This window comes from Humulus lupulus, chromosome 5 (assembly GCF_963169125.1).
Source record: "Humulus lupulus chromosome 5, drHumLupu1.1, whole genome shotgun sequence".
Classification (NCBI taxonomy): domain Eukaryota; kingdom Viridiplantae; phylum Streptophyta; class Magnoliopsida; order Rosales; family Cannabaceae; genus Humulus; species Humulus lupulus.
Window position 1 is genome coordinate 154720017 of NC_084797.1, and position 22202 is coordinate 154742218.

Below are 22202 nucleotides of genomic sequence, written 5' to 3' on the forward strand. Positions count from 1 at the left end.
GCACCTTCTTTCCAAATTCTGTCTTCCATTCTCTCAGCAATGAGGGTCCTTTCCAAAACCTGAGCATATGTACTATTTCTCCCTACTGACACAATATCTACATCTCTGCCTGTTCATAGGCTTTAAGCCTGGAACAAACTAATCTACTCTAGTTGCGTTAGTTGGCACTAGGTCTACTGTAAACTTGGCAAGTATGTCGAACTTTAATGCGTACTTGTTGAGTCTAGTTTTGTGTTGTGTTTAGGTTGTGTTTTAGGTAGTTTTCTTTTTATTTGTTTAGTGCAGTATTATGCTTTTCTTTTGCTTGTTTTCAAGTTTAAGCTTATAAATAAAGGAAAATTACAATTGGAGCAAATTAGCAGAAAAATGATGAAAAATTGGCTTTTTGGTGTTGATTCCGTGAAAAGATGAATCCTCGAGCAATTTTATGGCTTCGGTGAATTTCGGGACCAAAAGCACAAAAATTGAAGAGATTGTTAAGGGTCGCAGCGCTATGATGCTGAGTCGCGGCCCGGTCCAAGGCAGAAAGCATGTTTTTCAGAAAATTGACACGGGCCGCAGCGCAAGAATAGAAGGTCGCAGCGCGCCTAACTTTGTTTGCCCACAAAATTTACACAGGTCGCGGCTCACATTTCTTCTAAAGAAAAAATTAGGTTTTAAACCTAATTTTGAGAGGAGAGGAGGAGACCACGGGGGAGTACGAATTTTAAATTGAAAAACACACCGTGGAGCATCTCCATTCGTTCTCAACCGTTATTTTTCTTCTACTCTATTTTTCTTTATGTTTATTTTTTATTCTATGGTTGTTCTTGCCATGGGTAATAACTAATTTTATTTTCTAGGGTTGTTAACGTAATCACTTGGATCTTTGTTATTTTCTATGAGGATTTCATGATTCTTTCTTCACTTCAATTCTAAATTATTTGATTTGTTCTTAATGCTTGATCACCATTTGCATGATTTATGATTTTGATTCGAAATCTGAAAAGTGAGAATTGATTATGCTATGATTGAATAATCACAATTTTCATATTGGATGAAAATACCTATATGAATTGTGTAGTTTTAGGATTATTGTGTTCAATGCCTTTTATGTGTTGGAATATGCCACAGGAATGTAGAAAATTCACATGTAAATTGAGTTCTTTGTATCTTAAAAAAGAGTAAGAATCATTTTTGTCAATCTGCTATTAATTTAGGAAGAAGAATTGCGAAGTCTGATTAGCGAAATAATACAGTGAATAGTTGATGAAATTAAAATCCCTAGTTCTATATTTTTTAAGCTTTTACAATTATTTGCTTTCTTTCATAGTGTTATTTTATGTTTATTGCTTTTGTTATTTTAATATTTTTTTAAACTAATTTATTGTTGACCAAATAGAAATAGGAAATTTTTTTTTTTTAATTAGTAAATCAATCTCCGTTGGAACGATCTTTATTTATCAACGTATTACTTATGTCGATTACGTATAATTGTGTACAATTTTAGCGAACAAGATTTTGGCGTCATTGCCGAGGACTAAAAATTATTAATATCAATACAATTAATTTTTATTCTAATTTGGTTTTTCTGTGTTAATTGTCTCTAAAAGTTTTGTTTGAGAACCGTATTTTTAGGTGCCAATTGGTATATGCGACACCAAGGAATAGACAATCTTTTGCCCATTAATATTGAAATTGAGAGGATTTGCAGACAGAACAGAAAGCAGAAACGGTTAGCAGAGATGGCCCAACATCAGGGCAATGGGTTGAATGGGGACGCTGCTAAGCCAGCAGTTCACACACTCAGAGACTATGTACTCCCCGCTATTACTAGAGTACAATCATACATCCAACTGCCAGCAGTTGCAGCCAATAATTTTGAAATTAAGCCGGCGATTCTACAAATGGTCCAGTCTATTGTCTAGTTTGGTGGACTCCCTACTGAGGATCCCAATACACACATAGCCAATAACCTGGAGCTGTGTTGAACTTTTAAATATAATGGGGTCATCGACGATGCTATTAGACTGAGATTGTTCCAGTTCTCACTGCGGGATAGAGTTAAAAGTTGGTTGAACTCTCTTCTAGCCAATTCAATCATTACATGGGAGGCATTAGCTCTCAATTTCTTGCTAAATTTTTCCCTCCATCCAAGGCTACAAAGTTAAGAGGGGAAATTAATAACTTTTCTCAATTTGATGGAGAGTCTCTTTATGATGCATGGGAGAGGTTTAAGGAGCTTTTGAGGAAGTGTCCTCATCATGGGATTAAAAAATGGATGCTAGTCCATAATTTTTACAACGATTTATGAGAGATGATTTGCACCATTATTGATGTTGCAATAGGTGGTGCTTTCATGAGCAACAATGCTAATGAGGCTTATGAATTGCTTGAAGAAATGGCCATGAATAACTATCAGTGGCCTATTGAACAGGATAGAAATAAGAAGGTAGCTAGTATGCATGAGCTGGATGCTATTACTACTCTCACTGCTCAAGTTGCATCATTGACCATGCAATTGCAACGAAATTCTATGGCTACTCAAGTCATGCAAATCCAAGTGGTATGTCATAATTGTGGTGGTCCTCACCCATTTGAGTAGTGCATGGTGAATATGATGGTAAATTTCAATAGGCAAGCTAATAATCCATTCTCCAACCCGTTCAATCAAGGGTGGAGAAATCAGCCCAATTTTGCATGGAGAAATAATGAGGGTCCTCATCAAATTCAGCAGCCTATGCTTCAAGCTCCACCTCAGGCACCATTACAACCACTGGTACTACCTGTTGCTCAAGAGAAGACAAATGAGTTACAAGTTGCACTGTTAACTCTCACCAACTCTCAATCTCAATTTATGACAAAAACTCGCTCATCCATCAGGGATCTTGAGATGCAAGTTGGTCAATTGGCAAATATGTTACAAAGTAGGCCTCAAGGAAATTTTCCAAGTAATACAGAGGTGAATCCTAAAGAGCAGTGCACTACAATATCTTTGAGGAGTAGGAAGAAGTTGGAAGAGTCAATCAAGAATTCTATACCTGCACCAAAAGTTGATGTTGAGAATGAGGGCAAGGTAGAAGAAGAGGTTATTGAAGACCTTGAGAAGAAGCAGTTACCAGTGAGTTATGAGTACCACATCAAGATTCTATAACCTCAGTGACTTCAAAAGAAGACACTTGACAAGCAGTTTTCGAAGTTTCTAGACATTTTTTGAAAACTTCACATTAATATACCTTTTGCCGAGGCACTTGAATGAATACCAAGTTATGTGATATTTATGAAGGAAATCTTGTCAAAGAAAAAGAATTTGGAGGATTATGAGATAGTGGTGCTTACTGAGGAGTGCAATGCTATTTTGCATAAGAAACTACCTCCCAAGCTTGAAGATCTGGGTAGTTTCGCGATTCCTTGCTCAATAGGAGATACTATTATGACCAAGGCCTTATGTGATTTAGGGGCTAGTGTAAATTTAATGCCCTTATCTATTTTTCAGAAGCTGAAATTGGGAGAAGCTCTCCCCACTACTGTGTCTGTTGACACCGTTTTTCATCAACTTAAATAAGAGAGTAATTAAACAAGAAAATATTGGAGGAAATAAGCAAAGATGAACACAAGAGCTTTTTTACGTGGTTCAGCAGTTAAATCTGCCTAGTCCACGAGTATATGTTATTAGAAATTGGGAGTTTTCGGGAAACTTTTCAGAGAATAGTTGCCCAGAGTTTTCTCCCCAGAAATCAGAAATCGGTCCCTTACAAATGGAGCTTCGTTCTCTATTTATAGGGAAGGTCACAGAATTCACTCCCACATATTCCGGGAAGATATTCTAGGAATCAATTAATATAATGCTATTTAATGCATTATTTCCTACATACACAAAAACGTCCCATGAAAAATGGGATTAGATAACAGATTAAACGATATCCCTTAAATATTAGGATTGTACAACAATAAACATATTCACATGTAACTGATTAACTCGGATATGGGGTTCAACAAATCTTTGAGACTAGCAGTTGATATTGAGCTCGTCGAGACTCACAAGCTCGTCGCCTAACTTTGCCTATGCTCTGAACAAATAGACATTGACGATGTCGTCACATGCGAACTCACCCATTCCGAGCTTGAACCATGAAGGAAAGAGACGGTTCAGGAATACATCCAAGCGTCACACCATGCTGTTTGCGAGCTTAGAGCATTTCAAGGCTACATACTCCTTTTCCCTTCGAGGTCACTGTTTACAGAGACGGTTTAACTGAAGGGACCTACGATGACTATGTCTATTTCGAGCTTACACATAAGAGCCTAGATTTCGGGATCACAATCTCATGCTCAAAATCTGGGTGTAACATTTTCCCCCTCAAAAGTATTAGTTCGAATCCTATGAGAAGGAAACTTTTGAAATGCCCTTCTTGGAAACTGTATCATCAATTACACTCGAGTGTGGACACGCATCAGCCAGGTATTGAACAGTCAGAGTACTTGAGTGTCTTTTGCATCATGCGCACGTCTGTCTGTCTGCCAACTTTATGGCGCAATCCTTTCATTTGTTCCTGACCATTCGATCAGATACCGAATTCGGTTAATGGTCCAAATCAATTCTATGTTTGACATTCTTCAGGGCCTATAAATATGCATGTGTCATCTTCTTCCACTTCTTCACTTTTGTTTTCAAATTTTCAGAGAGGAAAAAGAGAAACCAGAACCCGAATATCGTCTTGCCCTTGCATGTTCTCCAAACCGAGAAAAAAAAATCTCTTGACGTCTACAACTCCGTGAAGGCTTTTCTGTAACCACTTCTTCAATCGTCAATCTCTCTATATCCACCAGCTACATTGTGTAAGTTTTTGATCTTCATTCACCTGCTCTTCTTTTTTCATGTTTCTTTTGTAAAAATGGCATCTCTATTTTCTACCAGATTTATAGGGCCTCGCTCTTGCATTAAGCAAGTTTTCTGATTTGAGTAATTTTTGCATGTTTAGAATCAAGGTTTAAACTGAAAAATTTAGGGTAGTAATGTGTAAAAATGGTGTTTTTTGGTAATGGGGATTTCGTGTATCTTAAGAAATAGGGTTTTTGACTTAGGGCTTTTAAACTGCACGTTTCCCAAAAATATCACCTTTTTGAGTAACCGCCAATTTTTTCCCTGAAAATCTGGGATTCTCGAAAATAAATCCACCTTCCCCCTTCACGTCGAATACACACTCGGGCTCGACTCTTTCAATAGCTCAGATTTCTGATCTTGTTCTTTTGATCGAGCCTATTCCATGGTCTCGAGCACTCGTGCTTGAACCATCTCAATTTTTATCCTTAATTTCTTGTGTGCCTGGCCCTCACCCTTTTTCTTTCTTGCTAGATGTCACAGAATTTGGAAAAATAGTGGGGGTCTGTACTTGCGATTCCTTATTCACCGACAACTCCAAGCCCAGAGTCGCCCTTTACTTGGAATCAACTACTGATTTGTGAGCACAAATTAAGCTGTGAGCAAGAGGATACTCGAGCTCACTTTCGATGCCAAATCAACAAGGTCGAAGAGAGAAAGAAGAAAAAACTTTGGGTCGCGATCTATCCAAACCCGGACCCTGAGCCCAGACCAATTCCTCTCAACCCCAAGCTTAAAGTAATGATTTCTTACAAACCGGGCGAACTCAAATTCTCGTTGATGGAAGAATCAACAAATTGTCCATCCACCTCGCAGCCAAGTGCCATTCCTACCTCGAGGGGAGAGTTTTTTGAGGTCGAGCACTATTGGAGCTCGGTTTCCTCATTGGGATAGATAACCAACATCCTAGCTCGCCACGACTTAGGATTGTCAGGCTCGCTAAGATGTCGAGCTCTGATTTCCAATGAACGAAGCTACTACACCCCGAGAAATGGCAATCCCGACAATAAGCTGAAGCTCGCAGCTTGGAGCCATGAGCATATGAAGGCAGGGGCCTTCTTGCCCTTGAAGTCCTTTTTTAAGGACTTTATGGATTTTTTTGGGCTTGCGCCTTGCAACTCCAGACCAACTCATATATTGTCTTGTCAGCCATGAGGTCGCTTTAGCACGAACTGAAGTAGGAAGGACCTTCGCCAAGAGAGATTCTATATCTCTTTTGCTTGAAAAGCAACCTCTCCCGAGCTCAGGGAGGAGATGGCTTCTACTACCTCTCGAGTTATCCCAAGGAGAAGAAGATTTTCGAGGACATGCCCAACCATCATCCTAACTTCAAACTGGCATTATTTTGGGGGGATGGCCTGGCTCCCTCCAAATATCACTCATTCAGGCGAATCCGTAAGTATACAATCAATTTTCTTTTTGTGCTTGAATTTTGTTTAGGCTCGAACCACTCATAATGTATTCAATTCTCTATCCAACTATCATCGTCCTACTCCCACGAACGAGATGAAGGAGCACAAGGGAATTTTGCTCCAGCTTCCATATGGCAGGCGCTCCCTGTCTTATCTTCTTCATGAAGATAAGCTTCGAGCCTGTGGCCTCCTGGAGAAGGACCAATCAATAGACAATAGAGCCTACAAGAAGTATACCAAGTGGGAGTTTGTGCCTCTCCCAACCGGTAGTCTTCCTCCAAGGTTAAGCTCAAAGGTACGATCCCCAGCTCGCCGCCGCAGGAGTCCATGCTCGGAGTATGACGCCAATGATGAGACCTCGAGCTCGAGTGACAGAGGTAAGGTCATTCTCAGCTCGGCCTTGTGGTCTCCGTCCCTCCTTAAGCATAAACCTGACACCCTAATCTTATGCCCAGATGATAGGGACAATTTTTATGTATGGTCTTGGGTAGATGATAGGGTCCATAGGCTTGATAGCTGGCTAGGGAAGTACAACACAATGTATAGTCTGAATGAGGTTTGGGATGGAATAGCCGTCCAATATGGGGCAAACGACTATAGGGACCTTTCAAGGTTGACCTCCACGTATAGGGAAGGGACTCCCCCAGCCTCCTCTAAAGATGGGGGAATTACTTGGTCGCCAAGCACGAGCTCAGGGGAGAGTTCCAGATAGGTTCCCTATCACTTGTCTTTAATTACTTTAATTGTTTGCTCTATGCTAATTTTAGCATTTTTAAGCTCGTTTTCTAATGTGATTTAATTGTGCATGTACAATGGATTCTGACCTCGAGAACGTGCTCACCAGTGGTGAGGGGGCCAAGCAGAGCAAGCGCCCGAGAGCCTCGCAAAAATCTGGTCAGCCTGCTAAGGTCCCTAAAAGGACCGAGGTGACCCCTCCCCCAGCTCCTACTATTCCGAGCCCAATAGTGACCTCCATTTCCCAGGTCGAGATTCCTGCAGCGGATGCTCCTCCTTTGCCTCCTGCTATCCGATTCTCCCAACGCTCAGATCAGTTCCGAAGAAACCAGCAACCTCTAAGGGGCGCCTGTTGTCGATTTCTACTCATGTTGATGAGTATGTCATTGATAACGCTGCCAAGACTCAGGGAGCCACTCTTGGATCGAACGTCCTGTCTCGGGTAGGCCAAAGCATCAATGGTCTTGAGGCTCCTCAGTGGCAGTTCTTGGTCAATGCTCGGGACTCCAACGTCCTCTATGACAAGACTGTCAAGCTCACTTCCATGGCAACCTCTATCACTTCACTATTTGTTGGGATTTTTCTTAGAGTATCTTCTAGCTTGATTCATTTGTGTTAGGCTCTTACCGCTGTTTCTCAGGTAAATTACAAGCTGAACAACGAGGTCCATGCAAGCATGCCCTATGCTCAAGAGTTGAAGGATCTCTAGCTCAAGCTCACTAAAGAGTTTAAGGCCGCAAGGTCAAAGCTGGAGGCTGAGATCGAGAAGGTGAAGGCCGAGCTTAAAGAGAAGAGCTCCAGGGTTGAGGAGCTTGAGAAGCTGAATGCCAAGCTTGAGGAGGAGAAAAAGGCCACCTTCGAGATAATAGAGGGCGAAAAGGCTCATCTTCTTGAAGAGCTCAAGTAGAGGAAGCATCCGGCGGTTGACTTGGCCATGTACAGAATCTTGGCCAGCAACGCCGATCTCAACACGAGCCTCCTAGGCTCTTTTGAGGATGAGTTTCTAGCCAAATGGAAAGTTCGGCTGGAGGCAGAGGAAGCTGCTCGGGAGGATGCTGAGAAGGCTAAGCAAGGTGCGCCCACCTCCTAAATCTCGATCCTGGGCTGCGTCCCTTTGACACTTTTGTAATAGTTTGTAGCTTTTGTTATTCATGCCCTTGGGGCAAAAACAATTTATAGATTATAAAAGAGCTATTTACTTATGATATTTGTAATACCATGTTTGACTTCACTTTAGTATTTTTTCTTTACATCTCTCAAATTGAAATATTTTAAGCAATTTATATTACAAGTTTGCTTTTATGTTTGTTTATTCATACAAACACATGTTGGATTTAAGCTCGAGTTTCCATGCATTCTCACATAGTTTGTTCGATATATCCGTGTCCGATCTCGTTATTTGTCAAGGTCGAAGCTTACTTTTACCATGCACTCAAAAGTACTTATATGGCATGTAAGATAGGCAGTTCAGTTATATCCTTCTTTTCTAGTTACTTTTCCTTGTCCTCGGGTAGCTCCCCAAAGTTGTGAGGTCGAAACTATCTTTTTGAAAGATATTCCAGCCTCGATTTTGACTTAATTTGAAGTGGGTTTATTTATATCCCAACTTTCTGTCGATTAGTTTTAGCTAGTTTGTTCCAAAAAAAATTAGTTCGTGACTGGTTTGTAATCCATACACTTTTAATTTTAATAACCTGGTTATGTCCAAATTATCTAAGCTCGCACATTTTGTTATATCCAAACACTTTATTTTTAATAATCTGGTTATGTCCAAATTATCTAAGCTCGCACATTTGGTTATATCAAAACACTTTATTTTTAATAATCTGGTTATGTCCAAATTATCTAAGCTCGTGCATTTGGTTATATCCAAACACTTTATTTTTAATAATCTGGTTATGTCCAAATTTTCTAAGCTCGCGCATTTGGTTATATCCAAACACTTTATTTTTAGAATACACTTTTAACTTCTATGTCGAGTTAACGGTCCAGACATTTGCTTGTTTTCGTGTATGCTATTTTTGAGTTATTTATTTTTTCAAACTTATGGTATATATACCACTAATGCCCCCTTAATATCCTATGAGTGTAACGTCCTACGTTTTTGGGTACCTTTAAACGACTCGGGTCGGGATTTTTCCCCCGGGTTAAGAATATTATTTTAAATAATATTATATTTTGTTTGTAAGTATTCCATGAGTTATTGCTAGCCAAAATATGAATTTTGTGATTTTAAAAGTCAAGATAAGACTTTCGGTCCTGGACCGACACAAAAACCCTGATCGGGTAAAAATCTCGGAAAATAAAATGAAAAATCATGGCAATTATATTTTGGGCATAAAATACATTCATAAAAGTTAAAGTTTGGTCAAAAATAATAAACCTAAAAGAAAATGGAAATTTTAAGGCATTTTGTGGTAAATGCCTAATTTTGCCGAAATGGGGAATTTTATTCCATGAATGGACCTTAGGTTAAATTTTATTTTGTGGTTAATTAAATTAAATATGAGAGACATTTAATTTAATTAATTAATAGTAAGTTTGGTGATTAAAACTTAATGAGAGTGAAAAAGGTGTAAGAAGTCAAGTGGGCAAGTGGGTAGAAAAGCACTCAAGTGTTTTGTGATATTTTGAAGAGTTGTGTGAGCCATTCTAACCCCCAAATCCGACCACTCTCCCTCCCTCATTCACTCTCATCTGATTTTTGAAGACTCTCTCAAGTGTTCTCTCCATTTGCAACCCCAAGAACACCAAAGAAACTTGGAAGCTAAGTCTTGGTCTAGGAAGGGTTTTCCCTAAGGTAAAGTTTCATTAATCTAGACTTTTGTAAAGTTTTAAGCATAGAGTTTCAAATAGCTAATTGACTATGTTGTTGGGGGAAGTTTATTAGGGTTTTTGAAAGGTTTTGAAGGAGTCAAAGCTTATAGGAAGGTCCAAACCTTAAGCAAGAACACCAAAGAGGTAAAAAGTTTACTTTTGATGATTTTGTTGTAGGGTTTTTAGTTTTAAGCATTATTTTGTATATCTAATGCTTAGAGTTTCTTGTTGATGATGTAATAAGGTTATGGTAGTTGTTTAATAATTTTTATGATGCATGAGTATTGATTTTTGAAAATGGGAACCAAAATCCCCAAGGGTTTTGTAGGATACCCTAAAACAAAACATGTTTTGAGCTGTGACTTCCAAGGGGTCAAGCATCCACTGTATATTGTTTTTGTAAAATTAAATTGTACTGTGATGTTGTTGAGATTGAGTACATAAAATTGAGCTTTTGAAACACAAAAAAATGTTTAGAAATGAGTAAGTTATGCTATTTCAAAGATTAGGTAAAAAAAACTGTTTTTTCGTATTCTTATTTTTGGAACCAAGTTTGGACAGCCACTGTATAGGTCAAATGAACCCAGTTTTTTCTAAAATTTTGTGGACATATTACTTGCATAACCTATTATTCCACTGTAAAATTTGGTAAGAAAATATTGAACGGTTTGAAAGTTATTAACTGTCAAAGTTTGAAAAAAATAAGGACTTGAAAATAATGTCATTTTTACCTCATTGTTGGAAAATGATTTCACCAATCAAAAATGCTCATTTTGACCTAAGATTTTTCAAAGACCTAAATGGCATAACAAAAATGGAATTGGGAAATTTTGGTAACAATTGGGTAAGTAAATTTCAAGTTATGAACTAACGAAGTATGTTGTTAAAAATGTGAAAAATAGGTTTTTCACACTTAGTGTAAAAATGAGATTTTGGAACATAAGGTAAAAAAGTAAAATTTTGTTTATTTCAAGATATAAAATGGTAAGTCTTGAAATCATATTTTCACTAAAATTTACCCTTTGAGTTTAAATGAATTATTTTTATTAAAGAGTTTTTATTCTTTCTAAAAATAAGAGATTTAATTTATTAATAGTTAATAAATTAAAAGAGGGATTAAAACCCTATATTTTGAGAAAAATAATTAAATAAATTATTTTCCTAGTAAGTAAAATAGATTAATTGCTTTTGGAAAATTAATTAGTCAAGATGAGAAATTTATAACGGTTTTCCTAATTAAGACAAATTAGGCAATTTTCTTAAAACGGTTTTTAGATATTAAAACCTTAAGAAAAATAAAAGGAAAATTTAAAGAGTTTATTTTCTTTAAAAATAATTAAGGAATTTATTTGTATTTTCTGGATATAATACTGGCTAAAATCTTACATATTTTAACCGACTAGTCGAAAGTGCGGGTTAATAGCGATACCTGGAAAGAATAAGATTTTTAGCGGATTGTGGGAAATACCATTGTGATACCCGAGCCTAGGTATCGAGACCTTAGGATAGGTCTCCCCGAGACTTAAGGTTTAGTCTTGAATATTTTGTATAACTTTCCTTAATAAGTTTAAAACCAAATAAGGATTGTAAATCCTTACAAATGACTTTTATTAAAATGACCAAACTGCCCAAAATAATAATAATGAATTATGAGTGCCATAATTAATCCGAGTATACTGTATGGATAACTACAGTATTGGCTAAGCGTAACTGGACTGAACGTTGGAGGGTGAAAACTTGCTGAGCGCTAAGGACTCCAAGTAAGTCAACTTATATTGTATGGCTGCAACATGAAATGATTATTGTCTTGTATGTTAGTATAGGGATACATGCATATACATAGGCTGTCATAGAAAGTTGCTTAGAGACGTTAGTCTAGTGAGTGCTGATTTAGAAAATATGAACGGTAGAAGTCCGTCATATCCTAGACGGTTGATCCCTGTCACACTGCTTGATTTTATTTATGTCCGGTTCATTACCGAGACGAGTGGCCATGAGATGAGGATAAGCTGGTTAAACCTAGGGGCGCCAAGATAAATGGGACCTAGGGGCCCTCATGCTTACTTAATCATTGGACGGTTAGAATCCGAGCAAGTGCTCTGATAAGTTATTCCCGGATAGCAGCCGTGAATATTGGCCATTCCGTGAGAGTGCCTAGAGATACTAGGGGTTGCCAAGATAGAGTGAGGTTGAACACCCTAGGGGCAGCTGCTCACCAGCACCACTGATTAACATAGAAGTCTCCATAAAACCGTGTAAATTGGATTACACTCTTGAATATGTAGCGATGCCCTAAGTAACACGATAGTTACCCTTGATGAGAATATTTATTGGCTAGATCTTAGTGTGGGGACTCAGTTCTCTTTTACAGATTAGCAATTATGTTGGAGGGCGCGTTACGCATGAATTGTTGGAAATTGTCGAGCGTTGGTCTCGAATTATTTGGTGATATAATATATCTGCTTGCTATGGGATTTTCTGAGTGCAGGGATATAATTGTTGATAAGATATAGTTGTGATATAATATATCTGCTTGTTCTGGGATTTTTCTGAGTGCAGGATTTTTATCTAGTTACGAATTAATTTATCATTGGTTATCAGGCATGACCATAAGTTTGCCAGGACGCTTTAGTGTTCTTGAAATTGATTGTTTAGGGTCCGGATGGGTCCGGAACCCTAATTCTCTACATGCTTTGTTTGAAAGTTGATCTTACTAAGCGTTTTCGCTTACCTAGTTGTTTCATGTTGTAGGTAAGAGCAAGGGCAAGGCAGAGCAGTGAGCGCTGGAGTCTTCCTTGCAAATGTACATGTGGACTGACCTTTTGGGAAGCCGTTTTATTTTTGGAAATGTTGTGTAATTTTCCTAAACTAGGCTCACTCTACTCTTTATAAAATATGTTGAAACTAAATGTTAAGTATGGCCATACGACTTTTTAAAAAGTTTTTTTTTTATACGGGTTTTTGAGACATTTTGTTAAATGAAAACATTTATATTTCCGCATTATCGAGTCTTGAAAATCTGGGTCGTTACAATGAGTGTGACCATAGGTTATTAAATTAAGAGAGTTTACAAAAAATACAACATGTTGAAACGAAAAGGATTTTTATTCGAAATTGAACAATTTATTAACAGAAACTTTGCAAAGATAAGAAAGCATGGTTGCAGGAGACATCATTCCTACACTATTGATAGTAAGGTCATAGATGTTCGCCATTCCATGCTCGTGGTACCAAATCTCTGTTTAATTTTGCCAATTTGTAGACGCTAGGTCGAATAACTGACTCGATTTGTTAAGGCCCTTCCCAATTGGGCCCGAGTGCGCCAGCGACTAAGTCCCTTGTTGCTAGAAACACACGCCTTAACACCAAGTCTCCCAATCTAAATTTTCTGTCCCGGACCTTTTTATTGAAATATCTGGTAGCTCGCTGTTGATATGCTACATTTTTCAGTGGAGCTTTATCCCGTCTTTCTTCAATCAAGTCCAGACTTACTTCAAGCTGGGATTGGTTCGAGGCTTGATCATTAGCATGGCTATGAATAGTGGGTACTTCGACCTCGATTGGTAACATGGCCTCGCATCCATATGCCAGAGAAAAAGGGGTATGCCCTGTTGAAGTTTGAGTAGTAGTTCGATATGCCCACAAAACTTGGGCTAACTCCTCGGACCATTTTCCCTTAGCTTCTTCCAATTTATTTTTCATAGAACTCTTGAGAGTCTTATTCACAACTTCGACTTGGCCATTTTCTTGGGGATAGGCTACAGAGGAGAATCTCTTTATTATCCCATTTTTCTCACAAAAATTGGTAAACAATTCACTATCGAATTGAGTATCATTATCTGATACTATTTTTCTTGGCATCCCATATCGGGAGATGATGTTTTTTACCACAAACTCCAAGACTTTCTTCGAGGTAATCGTTGCCAGAGGTTCGGCCTCGGTCCACTTTGTAAAATAATCGACCGCGACCACTGCATACTTAACTCCACCCTTGCCAGTTGGCAATGAGCCTATGAGATCAATTCCCCACATCGCGAATGGCCATGGGGAGGTCATCATAATTAGCTCCGATGGAGGAGCTTGCGAAATTGTAGCAAATCGCTGGCATTTATTGCATTTCTTGACATACTCAAATGCATCTGTCTTGATAGTGGGCCAAAAGTATCCTTGTCTTATAATTTTCTTAGATAGGCTATGCCCCCCAGTGTGGTCTCCACAAAATCCTTCATGAATTTCTTCTAGAATTCTTTTGGCCTTGGGTGGAGTTACACATCGGAGTAATAGCATAGAGTATCCCCTCCGATATAACCTTCCTTCCACAATAGTGTATCTGGGAATCTGATACATCAGTTTCTGAGCCTTGTTCCATTCTGCTGGGAGAATGCCGGTTTCGAGGTAATCAACTATTGGGGTCATCCAGGTTGGTTCAAAGTCTAACATGCTTACATCTTTCTACTCAAGCTCGCTAATATTGGATGCTAAGAGGTACTCAATTGGGACTACATTTAGCACATCGACCTTGTTGGATGTGGCGAGCCTAGCTAGGGCGTCTGCATTCGACTTGGCCATTAATCTTTCTGAATGCTTGATCACCATTTTCATTATTTATGATTTTGATTCGAAATCTGAAAAGTGAGAATTGATTATGCTATGATTGAATAATCACAATTTTCATATTGGATGAAAATACCTATATGAATTGTGTAGTTTTAGGATTATTGTGTTCAATGCCTTTTATGTGTTGGAATTTGTCATAGGAATGTAGAAAATTCACATGTAAATTGAGTTCTTTGTTTCTTAAAAAAGAGTAAGAATCATTTTTGTTAATCTGCTATTAATTTAGGAAGAAGAATTGTGAAGTCTGATTAGCGAAATAATAAAGTGAATAGTTGATGAAATTAAAATCCCTAGTTCTATATTTTTTAAGCTTTTACAATTATTTGCTTTCTTTCATAATGTTATTTTATATTTATTGCTTTTGTTATTTTAATATTTTTTAAACCAATTTATTGTTGACCAAATAGAAATAGGAAATTAATTTGTTGGTAATTAGTAAATCAATCTCCGTGGGAGCGATCTTTATGTATCATTGTATTACTTGTGTCGATTATGTATACTTTCGTATCAATTTTAGCGAATAGTACTCTGTCACCGTCATATTCCCCTCGGTCAATGTAGCAAACTCATCCACCTTTAACAGTCGTACTGCAACATTGTAGTACTTGTCATTAAATTCTTGCTGAAACTCTACTCAAGCCATTGTAGTTACAGTTTTTTCCTGGGAGATCACTTCCCACCAAATCCTTGCGTCATCTCTGAGCATGTGAGTTGCACAGGCTACCCTGTCATTTCCCTCGACTCGCATGAAGTCCATAATTGACTCCATCATGCTCATCCATTGCTCAGCTTTCCATGGATCAGTGCTCCCTTAAAACACTTGAGGATGTTGCTTTCATACAATGACTCCAAATGATTGCCAGCTTCAGGAATAGCTACAATAGGTGTTATGTGTTGTTGAATGTCTCTGATTAATGGTGTTGTTTGAGCTTGTTGTTGCCTCAGCTGTCTAATTTCCCTTAATTCTTTAGCCTATTTTCTCTTGTCTTCTTGCATGGCCATAACGGTGCTTCCAACCTTTGGTAGGCAGTATGAGGATCTTCTTCGCGCATATTTGCCCCATAAGCTGGTGGTGGGTTGCCATTGTGGTTAACTCGCGTATTAGGTCTCACAACATGTGGATTTTTGAGGTTACGGTTAACCCCAGGGTTCATTCGCACTAATCTCTTAGGAGGCATGATTTCAGTTCGTTCCTGAAACCAACAACGTATCTTAGTGCAACTTTTCCAAATTAGGAACCAAAACATACTTTTAATCTGTCACACAATCAATCTCCATTTATTCATAAAGCCAAAATATCTTGATACTTCCATCATTCATAAAGCTCATAAACCAAAGTAAAGAAATAAATCAACTAAAACCAATCTGCATATGGCGAAACATCTACAACCACATTTTATGCACATGAAAATAAATTTTGAGCTTATCAAACAACTCTACAAAAAATCCTTGATCAAATGATTAGTTAGCCATTGCGAACCCTTGTTTTGTTGCAAAAGCCATAAGCGTGCACTTATACTTAGCACCTTCCAAAGCCCTATCTTGTATGCACTTCCATACCGCTTGAAGTTCTTCCTGCATCCTTCTTGAGGAAATCGTATCTCTAAATACTGTGTACTTCTTCTTACATCTTAACAATCCTCCTTCCCAGACCACGTATTGAATGCGCTGATTGACTGTCACACAATGGTCCGCTAACTTTTGAATGCTCCATTCTGCAAAATGATGCATCCTTATCCTTCATACATTCCTTATCCTTCTTGCTAGCTTCCTTCATTGGGTCTTGTTCAAGCGAACCTTAGGGACTCTAAGCACACAAACCATACTAGCTACTCTATACATGTAGATAAGGCACTAAAACACATAAGACAAGCAATCACATAACCAAAACAAACTCAAATAAATCTTACAGTGCAATAAGTCGAGCTTGTCTTCAGCGGTGAGAGTACATGTCAGGATTGTCTACAAGAAACAAAACCATTTCTCTGATACAAACTGTAACACCCCAATTTCTTGAAACGTTAACTAATTCTTACAATAATAAATTTTGAAATAAAAACATCGTTTATAGAAAATCCATCGTGAATAACAAACCAATCATTTAAAAAAAAAAAACTCCAGAGTTTTGTAGTTATCGTAAATAAAGTAAAGTAAAACAAGCATTTAATCCCACAATAAAACTAAAATATCATTCCAAAATACTTAATAAATTTCCTTAGTAGGCTCGATCCCTTATGAACGTTACATCCTTGACATGTACGCCCTCCGCCAAAACTCTCCAACTTATTGTATTATAACCACATATTTGCCTTTACCAACAGCACAGAGTACCCATGAGCCAAAGCCCAGTAAGAAGATTTGTGTAGGACACAACCCCATAACCTTAACCAGGAATTTATTTAAATAATAACAATAAAGAAAAACATAACATAAAATAAAATAAAATATTGTAGCCCAAGTTGAGTTGGACAAGTGTAGTGAGCACATTATAACATAAGCATGTAATTTCAACATATCATAAGCATGTAGTTTCGTAACGTAGACATGCTTTTTAAAACGTAAGTATGCCACGTAGTTATCACATATGCATACAAAACACATAAACCACAACTACATGTAAGTTATTAAACATAATCATACTCTAGCATATTCATTCATTAACATAAACATATCATATAAGACAAATTCTACCATAAAAGTACGTCAGGCGTACACCCTATGTGCAGGTGTCCACTCTTCTTACCTTAAAAGTAGTAGCGATCCACACACCATAATGCGTCTCTTCATGTATCCTTAGCGATCCTAAACATGACACATAACATCAAAGTTTAAAACCTCAAAATAAACCATATTAAGATACACTCATATTATTTTTAAGGCTAAGTCACTCCCACAATACCCTTAAGAAAGTCTTAAAAATCTACTGCATAAAGCTCCAAAAAAAAAAGTACAACTTATATCTAAAGGGTGCATTAAAATCTCAAAATTTCGTTTTTCTGGGCAACTGGTGCAGTCGCGCTCACAGAGCGCTGGGGCTAACCAGCCAGGTAGTGTGGTTGTGCCAAGGCTGGGAGCGATCGCGCTAGGTCTTTATTTTGGAAATCGTAGATGCAATTTTTAAACTTAAAAATCGACTGAAATCGCAAAATCTGACTTTGAACCACTACTAAATCAATCCTAACATGTTAACTCGTAAAGATTTAACTTTAAATATGAAAACAACCTATAATTCCCGTCTAACACAATTGATAACCCATTTTACTTCAAACCTAAATCTAACAAAAACTTAAACAGTAAGGTTTGAACACTTACAGATCAAAATCCAGCCACAAAGCTTAAATCCTTGCTCCTTATGAGATCTCCTAGCCCTTCAAAACTCAAATTAATGTTCTCCTCCAAAACTTTAGGCTTCAAGACTCAGATCAAGAATGAGAGGATTATTCATGGTCTGTTATCCTTTGGTATATCGCAAAAACCAAAAGTCTGAAAAAATCGTATGACATCTAAACCTATTTTATTTATTATTTATTTATTTATTTAATCTGATTTGAATCGTATAAAAACCAAATTACATCACTATCCCCAACCTTTACATTTTCTAATGTGACCTCCAAAGCCTTTACTTGTTTTTTACTTAAACTAATAGTTTTACTTTTTCTTAATTATGCTTTCTACCTCAAATGCTTATATTTCTACTTTGACCCCCCATATCCTGACTATTATTACTATTTGACCCTCTAATACTTGAAGAAACAAATGTGTGTGGACTACCTAATGGAATACATAAAATAGCATACAACATAATTCATACATATCATAGTTCATATAATTAAGCACATAAGAACATACAATTTACCATAATATCCTGACTGGTAGAAGCGGATATTACACTCAAGGTTGCAACCAACTTCTCTTTAGTTGTGTTGACCTTGGAACCATGATTATGGGGCTTTCGATACTTCCATTCTCTAGCCATGTGGCCATTCTTGCAAAAACTAAAACAAGGGCCTCTCAGACTCTTGAATTGCCCTTCATTCTTTCTTGGAGCTAGATGAGTATCCTTCTTTGATTGGGGCTTCTTGTGTGTAACGTCCTGTAATCCTAACCCTGAAACCACACCAGGGTACTAGCCATTTCGAATCATTTTAAAAATTGAAAACCAAATGATAGAATCAATAATGCATAAACTTTATTAAAACATGCAGCATTCGGACATGCGTAATTTAAAATAAAATGTTAATTTATATGTCAGTAAGCAGTAAAACTATTTCTGGTCTCAATTCACATGAAAATATCTTTAAAACCATATGAATAACAATGTAAAGTAAAACTTTGGTGATAACGCCTCTTTGATCGTAATAAGGTTGCATGGCTCTCGTGATATACATTTGTTTCTGGATTGGACTTCGCCCATCATCACGAAACAAATCAACATATGGCACCTGCAACACAGAGTACTCGTGAGCTAACGCCCAGTAAGAAGAGTTGTGTAGGACACAACCCTCCAACCCATACTAAAACAACATATAAAAAATATATCATATTCATAGCAATACTAATCATACACAATCAAACCATAAAATAAGATGTAACTAGAATATAACATATTCACAATCCAATAAAATTCATTTCAAGAATTTAACTAGAATAACATATCATACCATACCGGAATCACTCCAGTCGTAGACCAGCACTATTCTGGTCAACTATGCAACTGAGCACTAAAACGTAAGCATGCATTTTAACATATCATAAGCATGCAATTTCTCATAACGTAAACATGCAAATTACCATACCATAAGCATGTCACGCAAAACATACAACATACACATACATATCATGAATACACATAACTTGCATAACTTAATGAAACTATTCTTAAGTACGTCGAGTGTACACCCTATGTGCAGGTGTCCACTTTTCTTACCTCAGGTCCAAGCAGCAACAATAATTTCATTCTCTTCAAGTTCCCTTACCGAGTCCTAGTCACAACAAAGAATGCCAAAATCTTAATTTTCATATCAAACCAAAACTCTTATATAAATGCACCCACGCCCCTCTTATGGTTGATTCATACTCAAAATGTCCTCACAAAAGTCTTGAAACCATTCTACATAGAACCCCTAATCGGAGACACAAAAATCAAAACCCAAAACAATAAGCTAACCAAACTTCCCTTCTAGGGTGAGTAGCACGGTCGCGCTCACAAAAAGTTTCAGCTTTCTGGACAAGTAGCGCGGTCGCGCTCAACAATTTCTTAGAAATCGCATCCTGCGATTTCAACCTTATTTTTCCCCCAAACTTGAACTTGAACATCACCTAACCCAGATTTCAAGTACAATATCTCTAGAATCATAAAACCAATATGCTCAAACATGTTTAATCAGTAAATCTTCATCAACTCATGCATTAATTGAAAATAATAACCTAACTTTTACCTTCAACTTCTAGACAACCTATACCCAAAACCATAGTCCTAACATTCTTCAATCATCATATTTCAATCAGAACCTTACAAAAACAATGCTAATAATTAAATGTTATTTCAAGATCAATTTCCCAAAACAATAGATAAACCAAATCTAATTCCATAAAGTAATCAAGTCTTACCTTCCAATGGATTCCTAGATCTCCAATCTTCTTAAGCTTTCACTTCAAAGTCCCTCTGCTTAGATCGATAGAACGACTGATAACTGAACAATATGATTCACCTAATATTATTTTAAGTAATGACTCAACTAACTTAAAGATCTCGGACCATTAAAACTACTAAGCATAACTACTATTTTGGAATGCATGCATAAAATAATAGAACTTTATTAAAAAATCCAAAATACGGGATCTGATTGTTATTACATAAAATCATAAGGAAATCAAAACCTTTAATTAATTGTTCAAATACTAAATGCAGAAAAAAAAACATAAATACATAATTAAAAAGACTTGAAACAAAACGTCATCCTCGATCTTTCCCATCAGTCCATTCATTCAGTCCTCGGCCAATACACATGCCAAAGCTGCCATGAATCCATCCCGCCTTCCAAACTTATTTTCCTACACCATCTAAAAAAAGGAATGAGCCTAATGCCCAACAAGGAAAATCTACTAAAACATATTATAAGTCATAAGTCTAAAAACATAAATCATAAAATGTATGATGTAAAAACGTAAATAAAAAAACATAGGACTACAATATTAATGGCCATTAACTCATTACTGTAGTATGTGATAGAAACCATCTAGTTCCTCTTACTATTATTCGAGGTAGGTTTAAACACAATATAGTATATGATAAACAATCTAGGTCCTCTTGCTACTATTTGAGGTATGTTAAATCATAATTATATTCTACGGTAATGATAAAAATCTTGGGATTTGCTTATTTTCTATCTAAGCAACTACATTTCCCAAGCGACTACAACATAAAACATATACATACAAACTTACATACACATATAGCACATAAACATAATCATTACACATAAAATCTAACCTATTTTCCTCAACAAAAACTGGGAAATTGGAGACAAGAACGGGATTAAAAACTCCTAAAACCAACCAGTAAAAATCATAAGTTTTCTAAAGAAATGAGGATGAAAAGAAGATCTAAACCATCAATATAAGAACTTACCGAAAAACCTTAAGTTTTAAGAAACTCAAACACCTAACCAAAAGTCATTACAACAAGTTAGGATTTTGAAGAAAATGAAAACAATAAGAGGAACTATAATGAACTAAACCTAAGGATAAAGAAGACCTTGGATAGATTAGAACTTCGATCTACACCTCAATACTGAAATATCACTCTATCTTACTTCTGAAGTGTTTAGAAAAGCTTAGATTGGAAAGATTTTAACCCCAAAACCCTAGTGTTTCTCTCTGGAATGAACTTAGCAGCTTGGAGGCTTTGAAGAATGCTTGAATGGTGATGCAAATGGCTGAGTGAAAGGTCCTATTTATAGAGTTCAAGGAGTGAAACTAAATCATTTTAAAATGAATAAATAATTGAATAAAATTTGAATTTTCTGTTCAACAGATGCCCATAACTCGGTCAAAAACATTCAAGAGCAAGTCCAAGTTATTGATGGCTATTTCTAGCTCGGATTCAACGGATTTTCAAAACATATAAGTGGATCTGATATATCTCCCTTAAAGGCGATATATCGCCTCCTCCTTTGTCCCAAGCCTTTGTGTTTTCATTCGTGCGAAGTCGACGTGTTTTCTGTATCACCCATAGGCGATATATCGGCCCCTATAGTTGTGATATATCGGCATATGCTGATATCAAACACATTTTTGAACAATTTTAGCACACTTGAAGTTTGTTTAAACAACTTTGACCGAGTAAAACGTAATCCTAACAGCTGAGGGAAGGTTCTAGACTTCCTAGGTTTATCCTTTATTAATTTATTCATCTAAAATCCTTAAATCCTTAATAAATGTGCATATGACAAGTGTCATGTTCTTAATTATTGTATCTAAACCTTAGGTTATAATAAATATCATTTCTAGGACCAGCTATATTAATCAAAACTTATGTTAAAATTAATATTTCTAAACTATAGGCTAAACTTATAAAATCCATAACTATCTCTATGAGTTTCCAACTAAATTCCGGCTTGAACTAATAACCACGAAAAATAAAATACTACTGCACAAGCTACTACTATCTAGCTAAGTAAAATTCTGAGACGCTACAATTCTCTCCTACTTAAAAGAATTTCGTCCCTGAAATTTACTTACCAAAAAATTCTGGATAC

General features: G+C 36.8%; 1 non-coding gene across 1 annotated transcript; it reads right to left on the minus strand.

The window, feature by feature from the left end:
- Positions 1-2143: 2143 nt before the first annotated feature.
- On the minus strand, positions 2144-2250 carry LOC133781075 (small nucleolar RNA R71). Its single transcript, XR_009869871.1, has one exon. It is a non-coding gene; the product is annotated as a small nucleolar RNA R71 (small nucleolar RNA).
- Positions 2251-22202: the final 19952 nt, after the last annotated feature.